General features: G+C 34.8%; 1 pseudogene; it reads left to right on the top strand.

The window, feature by feature from the left end:
• The first annotated feature begins 154 nt into the window (after positions 1 to 154).
• On the top strand, positions 155 to 19,522 carry LOC122732246 (annotated as a pseudogene).

The raw sequence follows: 19,522 nt of genomic DNA, 5'->3' as shown, positions 1-19,522 counted from the left end.
TGCAGGGGAAAAAAAAAAAAAGAGCCCCTTGGCCAAGGTGGGGGCCGGCGAGGCGGGGGGGGGGGGCGCAGTAAACTTCGAGGTAATGCAGATAGTAATGCAGAGAAAATCCCCTTTCTTCGGAAGGAGGGGGAAGCCCAGTTGTCTGGCAGTAATGCCAGGTAGTGGAGCAGGCGATCGGCCGGCTGGCTGGCGGGAGCAGCGGTGTCTGGAGCGAAGCAAAGGCAAGCAGCTGATAGGGTTGCAGGCTCCTCTCGGAGCTTCCTGGCTGGCTGGATGCAGCGAGAGAGAGGAGAGAGGAGAGAAGGGAGCTTGGCAGCTTCAACCCCAGCCTGCACGTTGCCTAGAAATGGATCACCTAGGAGAAGGAGCGAGCGAAAGAGATAACAGTGCCATCAGGCAGAGGGAGAAAAGAGAGAGGGAAAGAGAGACAGAGAGCTTCTCTCTAATAACCACCTCCTCCCCCTATCTGCAATCCGAGGGAGAAACAAAATAGTGCTCTCATTTCCCGTGGAATCTTCAACTAAGGGGAGGGGGGAGGAGTTAAGGGGGGGGGGGAACACTAGCTCGTGAAATATTTTTTTTAAATGGGAAGGCCTTTTAAAAAGCCGCCTACACATTCTATCTTGATCTTTTAACCTTGTAACTACAACAGGTACCACTTTTCCAGTTCTTGAATGGAATTAGCCCCGTTGATTGAAAAATCAGGGACACCTAGCCACTAAGGGAGGAGACCTAGAAAGCTGTTAGTTATTAAGCTCCAAATTTCAAAGTTTTAAAAGGACAGGTAATGCCAATTACTTTCTAAACTGCGTTCTCTTCCCTCCCTCCTCCCCCCGTGATTTTTAAGGGGGGGGGGGCGAGAATTATGGAAATCTAAAACAAATAAATCAGATTGAAGAACAGTTATGTTTCATTGAAATGCATAACCAAAATATTCTATCCTAGAAGATATAGCTTACTAACTACTTAATACAGATAAAATCCGAAGGAGGGAGTTGCTCTTCCATGGAGGGTGATTTGGTAGAGCTAAATGACAGCTCTGCCAGACTGAGAGAACAGGTTTTGTCTAAGCTTTTCCCACATAGCATAACCATAGCACCCAAACCTGTCCTATATGACCCCTTCTAGTTTAGAATTTCATTTATCCTCCAAAGGCTTTATTTGGGGCTTTTAAAAAAGTGCAGATGACCCAGGGTCCAATTCAGTGAAAGATGTAAGTGGATATGATTGTACTTAAGAATAATTAGGATCAGAATCCTTTTAGGGGATTTTCAGGCTACTTCAGCCAGTGCTTCAATGTCATATATAGCACATCTTTTGATTCCCTCCCACTTTCTTTAACCTCATTAACCCCTCCTCCCATAATTTGACCTTTCCCTCTAGTGATGTCATTATATTCATCATTTTTAGACCACTATCTAAATCTACACACTCTACAATCTACATACTCACAAGCCCCACAATGTTCTCCCTCCAACAACTTGTTTCTATTTGCCTTTCTGTACTTGCATATTTTAAACCCTCACTGAGGGTGTAACAAAGGGCAGCAGTGGCAGTGAGAACTGGCTTCTTAGAGGACTCAGGTTGAAATCATTCCTCTGATACATACTGGCCATGTCACCCTGGACAAGTCTTTTGACCTTTCAATAATCTCAGTAACTATCTAAGTCTTTAAATTGTAGAGGAAACATCAACCTACATTGTTTACCTCTGGAAGTTTCCTATACAGATGGAATCACAGATCTAGTTCCCATCCCTATTCCTACATTTCATGTCACCTACCTGACATACTCTCTAATTCTATCAATCCTTAAAAATCTTTCATGAGCTATCGCATCTATCAACTCATCCCATTTAGTTTTATAACTACAACCTATTGTATACATTTATATTACCACGAGATTTATTTCCATGTTACATATATTAACATATATCACACACATATCTTTCCTTTAAAACATGTTTTCTTAAGTTTATACAACTGCATTTTACATTGATTCTAGTCTCCCCTTTGCCCCTCTTAAAGGCAACCAGGCCTAGTATATAGAGCAGTAGGCCTATAGTTAGGAAAACTTGAATTCAAATCTAGACTCAGACTGTAGCTGTGTGACCCTGGACAAATCACCTAACCTCTGTTTCTCTCAATCCCCAAGAGTACAATGGGGAAAATAACCTTTACCTTGCAGTATCACTGTATACTTAAAGAATCCTAAAAAGTGATTCAGGAGGACCTGAGTTCAAATCCAGCCTCAGACACTTGACACTTACTAGCTGTGTGACCCTGGGCAAGTCACTTAACCCTCATTGCCCTACCCCACCCCAAAATTAAAGTTAATAAAATAAAATAACTGTGAACAGTATAAAATACTTGTGAGTCTACCTGCCAAGACATACCCAAGAACATAAATGGTAACAAATTAAAAATGCATTTCATACAAATAAAGACAGATGTAAACAAGTAGAGAAATATTGGTTGTTCGTGGATAGACTGAGCAAATATAACAACAATTTCAATTCTACTTAAACTCATTTTTTTACACAATGCCTACAAGCAAACTACCAAAGAACTATTTTACAGAGCTAGAAAAAGAAAAGAGATAAAATTCATCTGAAGAACAGAAGGTTAAAGATATTAAGGTAATCAATAAAAAAGAAGAAAGGAAACCTAGCAGTAACAAAATTTAAGACTATGTTACAAAATGGTTATCATCAAAATAAAATGGTATTGACTCAGAAATAGAGTGGTTGACCAGTGGGAATTGATTAGGTGTACAAGTGTCCAAAGTAATCAAGATCCAATCTCCGGGGACAAGAACTCACTATTTGACAAAACTTGCTGGGAAAACTGGAAAGTAGTTTGGCAGAAATTAATCATGGACCAACAGGTGACACCATTTACCAAGATAAGGTCAAAATGGGTACATGATTTAGACAAAAATGGTGATATCATAATCAATTTAGGGGAGCATGGATAAATGCATCTGTCAGTTTCATGGATAAGGAAAGAGTTCATAACCAAACTGAAGAAAGAAAGGATCATGGAAAGTAAAATGGATAGTTTTTTATTACATTAAGAAATTTTTTCACAAACAAACCAATACAACCATATTAGAAGAAAACAAGGAAACAAGGGAGGAAATTTATAGCAAGTTTCTATGATAAATGGTCAAAGAATATGAAAAGCATTTTTCAGGTGAAATCAAAGCTATCAGTAGTCATGTCATAAAAATGCCATAAATCACTAATAAGTAGAGAATTGCAAATTAAAATAATCATGAGGTACCACGTCATACCTATCAAATTGGCTAACATGACAGAAAAGAAAATGACAAATGCTGGAAGGAATGTGGGAAAATAGGAACACTAATGCACTATTGTTTAATAAACTGAGCAAACCATTCTGGAGAATAATTTGGAATTATAACAAAGGGCTATTAAACTGTCCATATTCTCTGACCAAGAAATGCCACTACTGGGTCTCTAACCCGAAAGATATAAAAGAAAAAGGAGACGTATTTATATATACAAAGATATTTATAACAGCTATTTTGTGGTGGCAAAAACATGAAAATTAAGGGGGTGCCCATTAATTGGGGAATAGCTGAACAAGCTGTGGCATATGACTGTGATGAGATACTTAAAAGGAATAATTAGGGGAAATGTTTCAAAAAAACTAAGACATATGAATGGATGCAAAGTGAAATGAGTAGAAACATAAGAACATTGTACATAGTAACAACAATATTGCAATTATGATCAACTGTAAAAGACTTAGTTACTCTGATCAATGAAATGATGCAAGACATTTGCAAAAGTCTCATGATAAAAAAATGTTATCTACCTCCAAAGACAGAACAGTTGAACTCCGAGTGCAGATTGAAGCATACAGTTGTTCACTTTATTTTTAATTTTATTTTATTTTTTACATTTTAAGTTTTGATGTCCCCCTTCCTCCATCCCACCCTGTGCTAGAGAAAGGCACCATTTGATGCATATATATATATATATATATATATATATATATATATATATATATATATATATATATGAGGGGGGTATGTATGTATGCATATCCAAGTCTATAAAATGTTCCCCATTTTCTGCTTTCTTTCCAATCTTGGTTACATTGCTTTTATTTTTACAAAAACTTTTTAATTTATTGTAATCAAAATTATCCATTTTATTTTTCACATATTTCTTGCTTTTTACAAATTCTATCCATCTGATAGGTAATATGTTCTATATCCTTCTAATCCATTTATAATATCTCCTTTTTTTTCTAGGTCATGTATCCATTTTGACATTATCTTGGTAAACATTATAAGATATTGGTTTGTACCCAATTTTTTCCAGACTGCTTTCTAGTTTTCCCAACAATTTTGACCAAATATTGAATTCTTATACCAAAAGGTTAAATGTTTACATTTATCAAATACAAGGTTACCATAATCATTTACTACTCTATTATATTTCTATTTCTTAACCAGTACCAGATAGTATTAGTAATTACTTCCATATAATATAGTTTTCAGTGTGGTACTGCTAACTCTCCTTCCTTTATATTCTTCATTAACTCTTTTGATATTTTGACCTTTTGTTCATCCAAATACATTTGTTATTATTTTTTCTAACTCCATGAAATAGTTTTGGTAATCTAATTGGGATAGCATTGAATAAGGAGATTAGGCAAAATTTCCATTTTCATTATATTAGCTCTGCTCACCCACAAACAATGAATTTTTCTCCAGTTATTTACATCTGACTTTATTTGTATAAAAAGTGGTCTATAATTATCTTCATAAAATTACTAGGTTTGTCCTGGTAGGTATACTGTATATGCTGTCTATGGTTTCTGTAAATGGAGTATCTCCTGCAGGTTTTTGTTGGTGATATATAGAAATGCTGATGATTTACATGGATTTATTTTATATCCTGAGGCTAACTCGCCATGGAGTAGGTCTTTAGGAATGCGCCCATCTTGCATTCGGTGCACATGACTGAGCCAGCACAGCTGTCTTTGTTTCAGTCGTATGTAGATGCTCAGAAGTTGTGCACATTGGAGCACTTCTGTGTTGGTGATCCTATCTGACCAAGATATGCCAAGGATTCGCTGAAGGCAGCACATGTGGAAGCTGTTAAGCTTCTTCTCTTGTCTAGTGTATGTAGTCCATGTTTTGCTGCCATACACTAAAGTACTCAGGACAGCAAATTTAGTTCATCTTGTCAGTTTACTGCTTGCCCAGACACACTTGGCAAGCTTAGACATGTTTGAAGTAGCTTTCCCAATCCTCTGATTGATCTCAGAATCAAGTGACAAATTGTCACTGACAATAGAGCCAAGATACAAATATTGGCTTATGACATCCAACTGGTAGCTACCAATGTGTATCAACGGAGGTGACATAGCACTCTGACACATGACTTTCATCTTTTTAAGATTAATGGTTAGGCCAAAGTCCGTGCAAGCTTGGGAGAAGCGATCCACCAAGATCTGCAATTCATGGTCTGAGTGACAGGCAAGTGTGGCATCATCGGCGAAAAGCAGGTCTCTAAGGGTGCTACCTCTCACTCTGGTTTTGGATCTCAGACATGAAACGTTGAACAGGCCTCCATCCAACCGGGAATGCAGATAGATGCCATCAGTTGATGAACCAAAAGCATGATGTAACAGCATGGAGAAGAAAATTCCAAACAGCGTGGGAGCAAGCATGCATCCTTGCTTGACTCCACTGTTTATGCTGAATTCTTCAGAGTTGTTGCCTTTTGTTAAGGGCTAAAATTCTAGCTAAACTGTCTAAAATATCTAATGAGTGGTCGCCAATAAATTATAAGCTTTAGCAAGAGTTAGACTTTTAAGCATTTATTAAGGAGAATAAGAATTTGGTTAAGAGAGAGAAAAAGGCCTAGATTCCTATCTATTAAAGCGAGAGCACATTTCTAGCTCCACTCTCCACCAGAGTCCAAAGGAAAGACCGTGAGCCCAAGCGCCAGTCTCTTCCTTCCTCCTCCCACTCGCCCACGTCACTTCCTGATGCCAAAGAAGAGACTCCTGGTCTTGCCCTCAAAGACCTTCGCTTCATGGGTGGAACTCTTCTACAGTAAGTCTCCAGCAGGTGGCGTCATTCCAATCGTTACACTTTAAACTGTACAACACCCTGCATGTTGCAATGAAAGGAGCGAATCAGGCTATGGAGTTTAGGAGGGCAACCAATTCTCGAGAGAATTTCGAAAAGACCTTTTCTGTTAACCTTATCAAATGCTTTGGTCAGGTCTATGAAGGCGATGAAGATGGGTTTTCTTTGTTCTCTGTACTTTTTTTGCAGGTGGTGAAGCGAGAAAATCATATCAATAGTTGACCTTGCTGCTTGAAAGCCACATTGCAATTCAAGGTAAACAAGGTCGGCAAGTTTACGCAGTCTAAGCAAGATGACCTTAGATCTGCTGGATGCCCCCACCTTCACTACAGAGATGTATGCAAGTGAGACTTGAGGGCTCTGGGAATAGACACCGGCAGCTGAGAGGAAATGGCCAAGGACCACTCCGATGGAGTTCAGTACTAAGGAGCAGCTTGCGCGCAGCTGAGATGGGCCTCCAAGCTCTGGAGGAAGAAAAAAGAATGAGACGCAGGAACCGAGGGGCAACAGAGAGCACAGTTTTCTGATGTCCTCCTTGCGGCAGGAGCTGCAGATCCTGTATCGAACTGCACAGCCACACTGTGGCCTGTTGCTCTTCAAGGCGCTGATCCATGGTCGTCCACGACTGGCGGTAGCCTACTACTATTTATATCCTGCTGCTTTGCTAAAAATTATTAATTGTTTCAATTTTTAGTTTAATCTCTAGGATTTTCTAAGTATGTCATCATAAAGATTTATTACCTCATTGCCCATTCTAATTCCTTTGATTTGTTTTTCTTCTCTCATTGCTAGCATTTCTAATACAGTATTGAATAATATTGGTAATAATGGACCTTCTTGTTTCATTCTTCATCTTATTGGAAAGGCTTCTTGATTATTATCCCCATTAAAATAATGCTTGCTGATAGTTTTTGGTAGCTGATTCTTATAGTTTTAAGGAAAAATCCATTTATACTTATGCTTTCAAGTCTTTTTAATAGGAATGAAAGTTGAATTTTATCAAAAGTTTTTTCTGCATCTATTGATATAAATGTATGACTTTTGTTACTTTTGCTATTGATATAATCAATTATGTTAATAGTCTTCCTTATGTTAAACCACCCCCTGCATTCCTGGTACAAATCCCACTTGTTAACAATGTATAATCTTTGTGATATGTTGTTGTAGCCTCTTAACTTGTATTGTATTTGGGATTCTTGCATCCATATTCATTATTGAAATTGGTCAATAATTTTATTTGTTTTTTGATCTTCCAAGTGTATGTAGCACCATATTTGTTTCATTACACAAATTTGATAGGATTTCTTCTTTGGTTGTTATTCCAAATAATTTATTTAATATTGGAATCAGTTGATCTGTAAATGTTCAGTACAATTCACTTGTAAATCCATGTGGTTTCAGTGACTTTTTTTCTTAGAAAACTCATTAAGGACCTATTCAATTTCTTTTTCTTAAGTAGTTTTTTTTCCTCCTGTTAATATAGCAGTTTATAATTTTCATAAATATTCTTTAAATTTATTGCCATGTAATTGGTCAAAATAACACCTAATAATTGCTTTGATCTCATTTTTCTTAGTGATATATTCACTTTTCATTTTTGATATTAATGATTTGGTTTCTTCTCTCTTTTTAAAATGAAATCATATTAACCAGTGCTTTGTCTATTTTATTGTTTTTTATCAAACTAACTCTTAGATTTAATGATTTTCTTACATTCAATTTTATTGCTCACCTTTAATCGTTAGGATTTCCAATTTTATGTTTAATTGGAGATTTTTAATTTGTTCTTTTTCTAGTTATTTTAATTGCATGTCCAATTTATTCTGATATTTCTCTATTTTATTAATGTAATCATTTAGAGATATAAATTTTCCTCTGCTGCTTTTGATGCATGACATTGGTTTTTGTATGTTGTCTCATTATATTCTCTTTAATAACATTATTTGTTTTTTCTATGATTTGTTCTTTAATTCAGTCATTCTTTAAGATTAGGTGATTTAGTCTCCAATTAATTTTAATCTATTTCCATAGTGCCTTAATAAATATAATTTTATTACCTTATGATTTGAAAAGGATGCATTTAATGTTTCTGCTTTTCTGAATTAACTATAATGTTTTATACCCTAATGTATTGTCAATTTTTTAAAGGTACCATATACCACTGGGAAAAAGTATATTCCTTTCTATTCCCATCCTTTCCTGATATTTACCATATCTAGCTTTTCTAAGATTCTATTCATCTCCTTGATTTCTTTCTTAATTATTTTTTGTTTAGATTTATCTAGCTCTGAAAGGGGAAGGTTGAAGTCTCCAACAATTATAAATTTGCTATTTCCACCTGCAAATCATTTAACTTTTCCTTTAAAAATGTGGATGCATTTGGTGCATGGAGTCTTAGCACTGATATTACTTCATTAACTATGGCACCTTTTGTCAAAATGTAATTTTCCCTTTTGACTCTTTTCAGTAAATCTGTTTTAACTTTTATTTTGTCTGAGATCATGCTTTCTGCCCCTGCTTTTTTTTTTTTTGCATCAGCTAAAGTATAATAAATTCTAACCTAGCCCTTTATTTTTACTCTAGGTGTATCACTCATTTAAAAATGTGTTTCTTATAAACAACATATAATCAAATTCTGGTTTTCAACCCATTCTATTATTCCTTTACATTTTATGAATGAGTTCCGCCCATTAAGATTCAAAAGTATTACTAGATGTGTATTTCCCTTTGTTCTAGTTTTTCCCCTCACTCTTTATCCTTCTTTCCCTCTTTTTACTCTCTCCCTCCTCAAATGAATAATTTATTTCTTACCATTGCCTCCCTGATCCATACTTCTTCTAATAATCCCTCCCTTATCCTCTCACCTTGTCTTCCTATTCCTTAATGTATACACCCTTCTAAGAGAACATCCTTTATCCTATCCCCTCACCCTATCATCTATTTCTCTGTAAGTTAATAAACCTTTTATACACTTATAAATATGTTATTCCCTTTTTAACCCAGTTCTGATGCAAATAAGGTTCTGCTTCACAGTATTTAAATACATTATTTTTAGTGACTTGTGGTGTTTCTCCTTGACCTGGGAGGCATGATATTAGCTAAGATGTTCCTGTGAGTTTTCATCTTGGGATTTCTTTCATCTTGGCATCTCTTGGTTATTGGTGGATTTTTTTTCACTTTCAATTTTATACTCTTTCTAAAACTTCAGGGCAATTTTCCTTAATAATTTATTAAAGTATAGTGTTTAGACTCTTTTTAATCATAACTTTCAGATAGTCAAGTAATTCTTATATTGTCTCTCCTTGATGTTTTCTAGGTCAGTCATTTTTCTAATGTTTCACATTCTCTTCTATTTTTTTTATTCTTTTGATTTTGTTTGGTTATTTCTTAGTGTCTTGTGAAGTGATTAGCTTTCCCTTGCCCAATTCTATTTTTTGCTTGTTTGTTTTGCAGGGAAATGAGGGTTAAGTGACTTGTCCAGGGTCACACAGCTAGTAAGTGTCAAGTGTCTGAGGTCAAATTTGAACTCAGGTCCTCCTGAATCCAGGGCCAGTGCTTTATCCAGCATGCCACCCAGCTATCCCCCAATTCTAATATTTAAGGAGTCATTTTCTTCTGTAAGTTTTTAAATCTCCTTTCCAACTAGTTGAATTTCTTTTCATGATTTTCTTGTGTTACTCTTATTTTTTTCCTAATTTTTCCTCAACCCCTCTTTTTTTATTTTTAAAGTCCTTTTCAAGCTCTTCCAAGGACTCTTTTCCAGCTTGTAACCATATTACATTTTTCTTTGAAGTAGATGTAGCTGTTTTGACTTCACTATCTTATTCTGAGTTTTAACCCAGATCTCTTATCACCATAGTTGTTAACTACAGTCAGGTTCATTCTCTTTTCCTTACTCTTTTTAGCAGCTTATTTCTTGGCTATTAACTTTATGTTAGAGCCAGGCTCTGGTCCTGACTTGGATAGGATTAGGATAATGTCTCAGGCTTCAGCTTTTTCCTGCTGTTATTTTCTGAGGTCTATCTAGGAACCTAACGTCAGTTATTCCTCTGCACCCTTGAACCCTGACCAAGGCCCCCAACAAGGCTATCACTACAAATGCAATCCTGAAGTCCTTCTGCAAACTTCAGCAGACTATTTTGCGCTCTCTAGAGCAACCACAGTCAGCATGACCCTGCCTCTCTGTGACCACATTCACCTTGTGCTTGCTTCTCCTGAACCTTAGCCACAGCCTGGGATCACATCTTTTCACTATATCTGGCCCCTAGTCCAACATCAAAGGAGGGTCTTACAATCTTCCCCTGATCAGCTAGCTACCTAAGCCCAACACTGTCTGTGAGGCAAAAGTTCCTGAAGCTGAGTTTCACTTTGATGCATGTTCCCCTGGGGCTTGTTCTTTGTTGATTTTGTTGTCCTCAGAACTTCTTGTTTGTTAATTTGTGTATCTTCCCCAAGGTATCTGTACTTCATTTAGGCCAAATTACTACCCAGGTTGGTCAGGCCTATCCTAAAAGGGCAGATTCCTTGGAGCAGATAGATACCTGAATCAACAAACAACAAGCCCAAGTTCCAGGATGTGGCTGTAGGTAAACAGGAGTAAACACACCCTGGTGAGTGTGGTCCCAGAGAGTCTGGGTCTTACCAGGAATAGTCTTTAGCTAGAGGGAAAAGAGTCCCTGGATTTCGTTCTAAAGTAGAGGGATGAAGTGAAGCTTATAGCCTTAGGAGGGACTGCAAGAAATAAGAGTGTTTTTTGTTGACAGCTTTGCTAGGGGCCTTGATCTTAGGCTGAACAACTACTTTACCCTGACTTTTAATTATTTCTGCTATACTAAAGTTCATTTTGATGTATTATCCTAAAATTATTTGTGGGCGGATGCAGTTAGGTGGCACAGTGGATAAAGCAGTGGTCCTGGATTCAGGAGGACCTGAGTTCAAATCAAGCCTCAGACAGTTGACACTTAGCCAACTGTGTGACCCTGGGCAGGTCACTTAACCCTCACTGCCCCACAAATATATATATATATATATATATATATATATATATATATATATATATATATTTGTGGGGAAATTTGGGAGAACCAAGTAATTTACTTTTCTATTTGCACCATCTTCCTAGAATCATCACCCCCTACTTTTAAAAAAAAAACCTGGAAGATCTTTTGATATGGAAGATGTTTTGCTTCACATATAATGGATAACATATTACATGCCTTCTCAGTGTGTGTGGGAGGGGCTGGAGGAAGAAAATTTCGACCTCAAAATTTTAAAATGAATGGAAAAAAGTGTAACCAAAAAAGAATATATTATCATTTGAGATATTAATTAATAATAGTTTAAATCCATCATGTTTAAATAAAGACCTATTCTAACCAGTGGTTCAGTTCCTTTTCCCTGCCCTTAAAAACAAAGCTTCTGTTTGCAAAGAAGATACGTGTGTCACTTCTGTGAGCTTAATCTGTGTACTTAAAACCTAAGAAAAAATATTTGTAACCTGTTTAAATATCTTTTGGAATTTTGAGAGGTTCCTTCTCCACTACATTTCCAGTATTAGTGAATTCGGAATCCCTTTAATTCTCTTTAAAATGATTGAAGGGGCGGCTAGGTGGTGCAATGGATAAAGCACCGGCCCTGGATTCAGGAATACCTGAGTTCAAATCTGGCCTATTTACTAGCTGTGTGACCCTGGGCAAGTCACTTAACCCCTATTGCCCTGCAAAATAAATAAATGAATGAATGAATGAATGAATGAATGAATGAATGAATGAATAAATAAATGAATGAATGAATGGATGAATAAATAAATAAATAAATAAATAAAAACATGATTGAGTAGGGGCAGCTGGGTGGCGCAGTATATAGAGCACTGGCCCTGGATTCAGGAAGACCGGAGTTCAAACCTGACCTCAGACACTTGACACTTACTAGCTGTGTGATGCTGTGCAAGTCACTTAACCCCAATTGCCTCACCAAAAAAAAAAAAAAAAAAAGATTGAGTACCCCAAAGAGCTTTACTCTATGTGGGTTATATCTATCAATATTTACCATTTTAGAACTTAGTAATAATAAAATTTTAAATGTTTGTTGATTTAAAAATAACAATAAACCAAATACATGTTAACATAAAAAATAAAGTTTTACCCAAAATTACTATGTTTTCTCAAAACAAAAACAAAAAATTAGTGAGAAAAGTGGCATGGATTAATATATCTGTGCAAATCGCTTTAATGTCTAATGTAATAGAAAACAGCTGGATTATCATATCTGCTTCTGCATCCAATCTGTTGCAATGTGTTGTTCTAGTTGAAGTATATTATGAAAATCTGTCCTCACACAGATATGTAATTGGAAAGGGGAGGATTTTAATTGGCAAATAACATTTTAGTATTATTATAAAAATTGTTTTGACCTTGAGGACCCCCTGAAAGGGTCTTAGGGACCTATAGGGGTCCATGAACCACATTTGAAAGCTTCTACAATATTGCCTCTCATAACTAGCTAATTTGACCCCTCATAAGTACAGAAGGAAATTAAATTACCAAAATTAAAATAAACAAGTTGAATTTACAATGACTAGTGGAAACAAAATAGATTACCAGAAACTACTATATATAATTATGTACCCCCAAAAATAAAATTTTAAGAGAAATAGATGATTTCCTAAGAAAATAAAATGTCCAAATATGTGTAGAGATTTGCTTATAAGAATAAATTGAACAAGAAATTAAGGAACTATTAAATCAGGGAGTATAAGGGAGAGCAATCCCTGAAGAGGATACAATATTCAGATGAATTCTTGCAAGTATTTAAAGACCAATTAATTATCCACACTAAATTTTCCTAAATAACCTAGACAGAGGGCCCTCTACCAAATTGCTTTTGTGAGAAAAATTAAATAGAACAGAGAAAAAGAACTATCAACTAATTTCACCAATGAATAGTGATGCAAATTTTTTAAATACAGCTTAACATAGAGACTATGAAAAGTCAATATTACTAAGTTGAACTCATACCAGGGATGCAAAAATATTTCAACATTTGAAAAATATTCATATAAGCAAAATACTTAAATAATTTTAACAGTAGAAATAGCATCAATAAGTTTTAGTATTACTTTATGATGATATGCAAGCCAAAGCATGGAAGGTACTTTATTATCAACTAATATCCTACACATTGTCATGGTCCTCTTTGCGAATGAAAGACAAACAACAACCCAACACAATATTAATGATATATGATTCATAGACATACTCTTTTCTCTCAGCTTCAGTGTTTTACACACACACACACACACACACACACACACACACACACACACACACACACACACATATATATATATACATACATATATATATATATATATAAAATATATTTTTCTCTTGGTTTACTTCCTAAATACTTTGTTGTTCCTTTTCCTGTACTTTGTTCCTCTTTTGTGGGTTAATTATCATGCTCTTACCCCATTGCTTTCTCCTATACCCTATTTTCCTCTCTACTCTCTCCCTTGATGATCTCAGGATCTTATGGGGTCCGTCGGCCTTTCTATACTGATGAATCTCAGATTTGTAATTTTGTAAATCAAATTCTAGTTTCATTTTGTAACTCCAGGGCCCCAATCCAATTGCCAGCTAGTTGATTCCACCTAGATAGCCTATAAGCTTCTTAAGCTCAACAAAGAAAACTCATATTTTATTCAAAACTTTCCTAAAATTCCATATTTGTTTTGAGGTTCCGAAAATCATTGTAATCATTTAAGTTAATAAACTTAGTGTCGGGGAAACTGAGTACCTGAGGTGTACTTTGAAAAAAGTTGAAGAAATTTTGAGGCAGAGTTAAGAAAGTTCATTACAAATATAGGGGATCACATGTACAGAGGCATTAAGGTGGCAGATGGAATGTCATGTATAAGAATAGTTAAAGGGGCAGGTGGTGCAGTGGGTAGAGCACCGGCCCTGGAGTCAGGAGGACCTGAGTTCAAATTTGGCCTCAGACACTTAACACTTACTAGCTGTGTAAGCCTAGGCAAGTCACTTAACCCCAATTGCCTCACCAAAAAATAAAAAATAAGATAAAAAACTTAGTGTCATCCTTGACTCTCCCCTCTCCCTCATTTCCCATTCCAATTATATTCAGTATCATCAATCTTGCTTCTATAACATTTGCCTCTATACCCTGTTCTCAATTCATACAAACTCTGTCCTGTTTCAGGCCCTTAGTACTTCTCATTAAACTACTGTAATAGTTACCTAATTAGTTTTCCTTCTTTTTGTCTCTCCATTCAGTAATATAACTATGTCTCATCTGCTAAATGATATTTCTAAATTACAAATCTGATCATGTCAGTTCCCTATTAGGGGTACTCTATGACATATATATATATATGCACACGCACATATATACATATATAAGCACACATATATACACATTATTGTAATAATTATATAGCATATAGGAATAATAATATATAAGAAATCAGTTTCCTCAACTATAAAATAGGAACAATAATCATATCTATCTTTCTAGGTTGTTTTGAGGCTGGAATGAGAAAATATTTGTAAGATAACTTAGTGTAGTACCTGATACATAATAGGCACTTAATAAATATTTAGGTTTTTTTCTTTCCTTATTTCCTTCCTTCACTTCTACCACAGGGGGATATCATTACTTGCCCCCCACCCGCCATGTATGCACTCTATTTTCCAGTTAAACTAACTATTCTGTGTGTGTGTGTGTGTGTGTGTGTGTGTGTGTGTGTGAATTCAGGTTAAGTGACTTGCCCAGGGTCACACAGCTAGTAAGTGTCAAGTGTCTGAGGTCACATTTGAACTCAGGTCCTCCTGACTCCAAGGCTGGTGCTCTATCCACTGCACCACCTAGCTGCCTCTTAAACTAACTGTTCTTATACATGACATTCCATCTCCCACCTTAATGCCTCTATACATGTGGTCCCCAGTATTTGGAATGAACTTTCTCAACTCTGCCTCAGAATTTCTTCAACTTTTTTCAAAGTACACCTCAGGTGTCAACTCCTATATGAGACCTTTCCTGACCCAACCACCCCTGTTCTTAGGACTCTCTCATTCTTTTTTATTTTATTTTTTTTAGTGAGGCAATTGGGGTTAAGTGACTTGCCTAGGGTCACACAGCTAGTAAGTGTTAGGTGTCTGAGCCCATATTTGAACTCAGGTACTCCTGACTCCAGGGCCGGTGCTCTATCCACTGTGCCACCTAGCTGCCCCAGGACTCTCTCATTCTTAAAATTACTTTAAAATGTTTTTTTTTTCATACTTTGTATGTATTCTGTTTTCTTATATGTACAGAAATTATATTCCCCAAGAAAAATGTTTTGTTGTTGTTAAGTTGTGTTCAACTCTTTTTGACCCCATTTGGGCTTTTCTTGGCAAAGATATTGAAGTGATTTTCCATTTCCTTTTCCAGCTCATTTTACAAATAAGGAAACTGAGGTAAACAAAGTTTAGTGACTTGCCTAGGATCACACATTATCTGTGGTACTACATAAACTTAGATTTTCCTAACTCCAGACCCTGTGTTCTATCCATTGCACCACCTAGCTCCTTTAAGTAGAACGTAACATTCTTTGAATCAATCTTTTTTTTAAAGTAGAATGTAACATCCTTCGAATCAATCTTTTTTTAAAGTAAAATGTAACATTCTTTAAAAAAGAAAAGACTATTTTGTTTTTATGTTTGCATACCAACACACCTAGCACATACTAGGTGCTTACTATATGTTTGCTGAATTTAACTACAATTACACTTGATTAGTATTCAAAATGAATTGCATTGCTATATAACAAAGCAAATTTGGGATGCATTTTTTCATGAAAAATAGTTCATCAGAAATATTAAGCTGCATGTAACTATAAGGGAAGAACTCTATTAATGTAAAATGTATCGTATGAAAAAGAAACAATATTAAGTACCTCCTCTTTTAAAGCAGGTAGATTATAATAAATGATAGAGCTAGATGATACAGTGCTCAGCCTAGAATTAGGATTATTTGAGTTCAAATCTAGGCTCAAATATTTACTAGTCACTACTGTTGCTCTAAAGTCATTTAAGTTCTCTGGGTCTCATCATCATCAAAATGAGGGTAATAATGACACCTTCTCTGAGGGTTGTGAGGATCAAAAAAGTAATATTAATCATTTGTTTTGCAAAACTCAAAAGTGCTATATAAGTGCTAGCTTTTAGTCTTATTATGGTCATTGTTATTTAAAATTTTACTTTACGTAATGCTGAGAATTTTTGATGTTTAATTTAGTAACTAGGTATTTTTTCCTGTGTTTTAGGATCCTCCACACACACACACACACACACACACACACACACACACATATCAGTCAACCTAATCACTTTAAAACATTTTGACATTTTTAGCATGGTAGTATTCCTAAAATTATTATACATATAAAACAAAGATTTCTTTTTGATTCCTGACGATCCCTAAGGCTCTCCCACTTGTTTGCCTGCCTGTTTGTTATTGGGAGAGAAAAAAATCTCTGGATCTCAATTTCTTTACTTGTAACATGAAGGAATCAGATAAATTTACCTCAAGGGACCCTTTCTTTCTCTTCCTATGATTCTTCCTATGAGCATTTTAGTTTTAGTTTTATTTAGGAATCAGATAATGATAGATATTATTTCTCAAACTTTTTTGAAATATTAATTTGATCTTTGAATAAAGCCTGTTTTCAAAACCCTATGTTCATCTGTTGAATAAGATACTAAAAAATCCAATTGTAATCACCTTTGTGTTTTTTTGAAAGTATGCAATAATTGTATGACATGTAAACATACTAAAACATGTTAGGTTAGAATTCATTGTGATTTCTGAAATACAAGCATAATCCACATTGTTATAAAGCAAAGTCTTAATAGGCAGTCTGTTTCTATCTTCAGAGAAAGCAATTTTGAAACTTGGCTGTTAATGTCAATTTGAGATGTTCATTTCACAATGTTATTTTGTGAGTGAACTGAAATTAATTTACTTTTATTATGTCAAACAATATGTAGGACATAAAAATGAATTAAGGCTAAGAAAAACAACCACTCAAGCAAAACAGCCTTTCCTAAATATGTGAGTATAAGTCAATTAATAACTGGAGCTATACCACAAAAAAGTTATTGACTGGAGGGGAATAACTATCTTTACAAAGTTATTCATATAAGTCCTATTTTCAATAACAACAAAGAAATAAACCTAAAAACAAAACCCCATTTGGAAACAAACTACCAATGATAGGATAATATCTGAACAAACTATAATAAATTAGAATACTTAGAATACTTATTGAATCTCCTGGCAATTATGGAAAATTCAAAGAAATTTGGGAAGACATGTGGAGTGGCACAAAATGGAAAAAACAGAAAAATATATAAATACTAACAATTATGTAGTTAAAGACATCAGTAACAGAAAACAATGTCATATATGTATTTATATATATAATATATATATTTTTTAATTAATAAAGTATTTTATTTTTTTTCTGTTACATGTAAAGATAGTTCTCAACCTTTGTTTATACAAGCTTTAAAATTTCAGATTTTTCTGCCTCCCTCCCCTCCCTCTCCCCTCCCCCTAGACAGCAGGTAATCTGATATATGTTATATTTGTATATATATATATATATATATATATATATATATATATATATATATATATATATATATATATATATATATATACATATATATACACATACACATACACACACACATACATATATATGTATATATATATACATATATGTATGTATATATATTTATAAATATATTTATATATATAATATTTTTAAAGGATCAAATAAGGACAAATCAGTCTCTGGTATATTGAAATCTACATGTAAAACTTTTTGGTAAATAATAGAATTATTGATAAATAATAGAAGAAGCTTCAAATACTTAATTCTTAGTTTTTCAAAAAAATTCAATTGAATGTCATATGCTTACTTTTTATCTTTTATTAGTCTCTTATTTATATACTTGAATACCTATATTTGTCAGTGGAGTTTTAAATATAATATATGAATATGTTTATATTTATATAGACAAAGAATTCTCCCTCCATTTCTTCACTTAATCCTGCCATTTACCTACCTTTAAAAAAAAATTTTGGCCTGTAAATTTTGTGCTCACTTTTCCCCTCATTATGTTCCTTTTCTTTTATTATGCCTCCTAATAAGATTTTATATCTTTCTTTTTTCCCCCTTAATTCTGCCAGGTTGTTCTCCATTGTACTGGCATATATATGGTAGTTCCTACTAAATTAAGGGACTCTTCACTACCTAATTAACTCAATAATAGAATTTCTAAGTGTTTGGATTTTTTCCCCTTCTACTATTGATATATTATTAAAGTTGAATTAAGAGAAAACTTTTTTATTGTCTCCTATAAATAACTGAGAGATGGGCTTCTAAGTCCATGGAGCCATTTGCACAAGTTATGGTGCCTAAAAGATGAGTTGGCAACTGACATGGAATGACTAATGAAATCCAAAAAATTTTGGAGGGAGGTATAATGTCATCATTAGGGACAATGGACCCTTCCTCTATTCCAGCATGTCTCCACAAGATGGCAGTCATGCCTGATACAAATTTAATCTTTGTGAATTAGGAATATCATGGAACTTAACAGTTCACTGCACCCTGTTAACTAATCATATTCAAATCAACAACATGCATTTATTCAAGATCTAAGTTGTATTTCCATTGTTCTGTTAAAAACTTTCATAAAAACATAATAATCAAATGCTATTCTGTTTCATTTTAACATTTTAGTATTTTATAATATTTTAATATTTTGCTTTCCTCACAACTTTTCTGACTTAAGTCACAATAGAAAAATCCAAATAGCATGTTGCTGTCCTTTGTCAAGAGGTCATTTAAATAGTGCAGAGCAAGGAGTGACCCTTGAGTTGGTGATGTGAAGGAAGATTCCCTGCAACTCATCTAACCCAGAGCATTTGAAACAGCAGAAACACTTCCAAATTCAGAAGTCCCATGATAGAGAATCAAAAGCAATTGAGTGCAAAGGATGAGCAAAAATACTCAGAGATATTAATGTAAACTTTAAATTACACTCAGAGTTGTGGTTTTGGGGGGTCTGCTTGTTTGGTTGGTTTTTTCATTTTTTGCTTGTTCGTTTTAAAACAGGGAATTAGCTGCTTCTGTTTGGAATCTGTTAGTCCAGAAAAAGCTCTATAAGTTTGAATTGGTCTATGTATTGACCATACGTCATGAGACAACAGAAGAGACCAAGGTTCTGATTCTATGCCTGGATGGTCAATTTGAAGATGAGGAGTTTCAACAGATTCTTAAGGATATCCCGACAAAGAGGAGTTTACAGTATTAG

Source organism: Dromiciops gliroides, chromosome 6 (assembly GCF_019393635.1).
Source record: "Dromiciops gliroides isolate mDroGli1 chromosome 6, mDroGli1.pri, whole genome shotgun sequence".
Classification (NCBI taxonomy): domain Eukaryota; kingdom Metazoa; phylum Chordata; class Mammalia; order Microbiotheria; family Microbiotheriidae; genus Dromiciops; species Dromiciops gliroides.
This window is presented reverse-complemented; position numbering and strand designations above follow the sequence as displayed.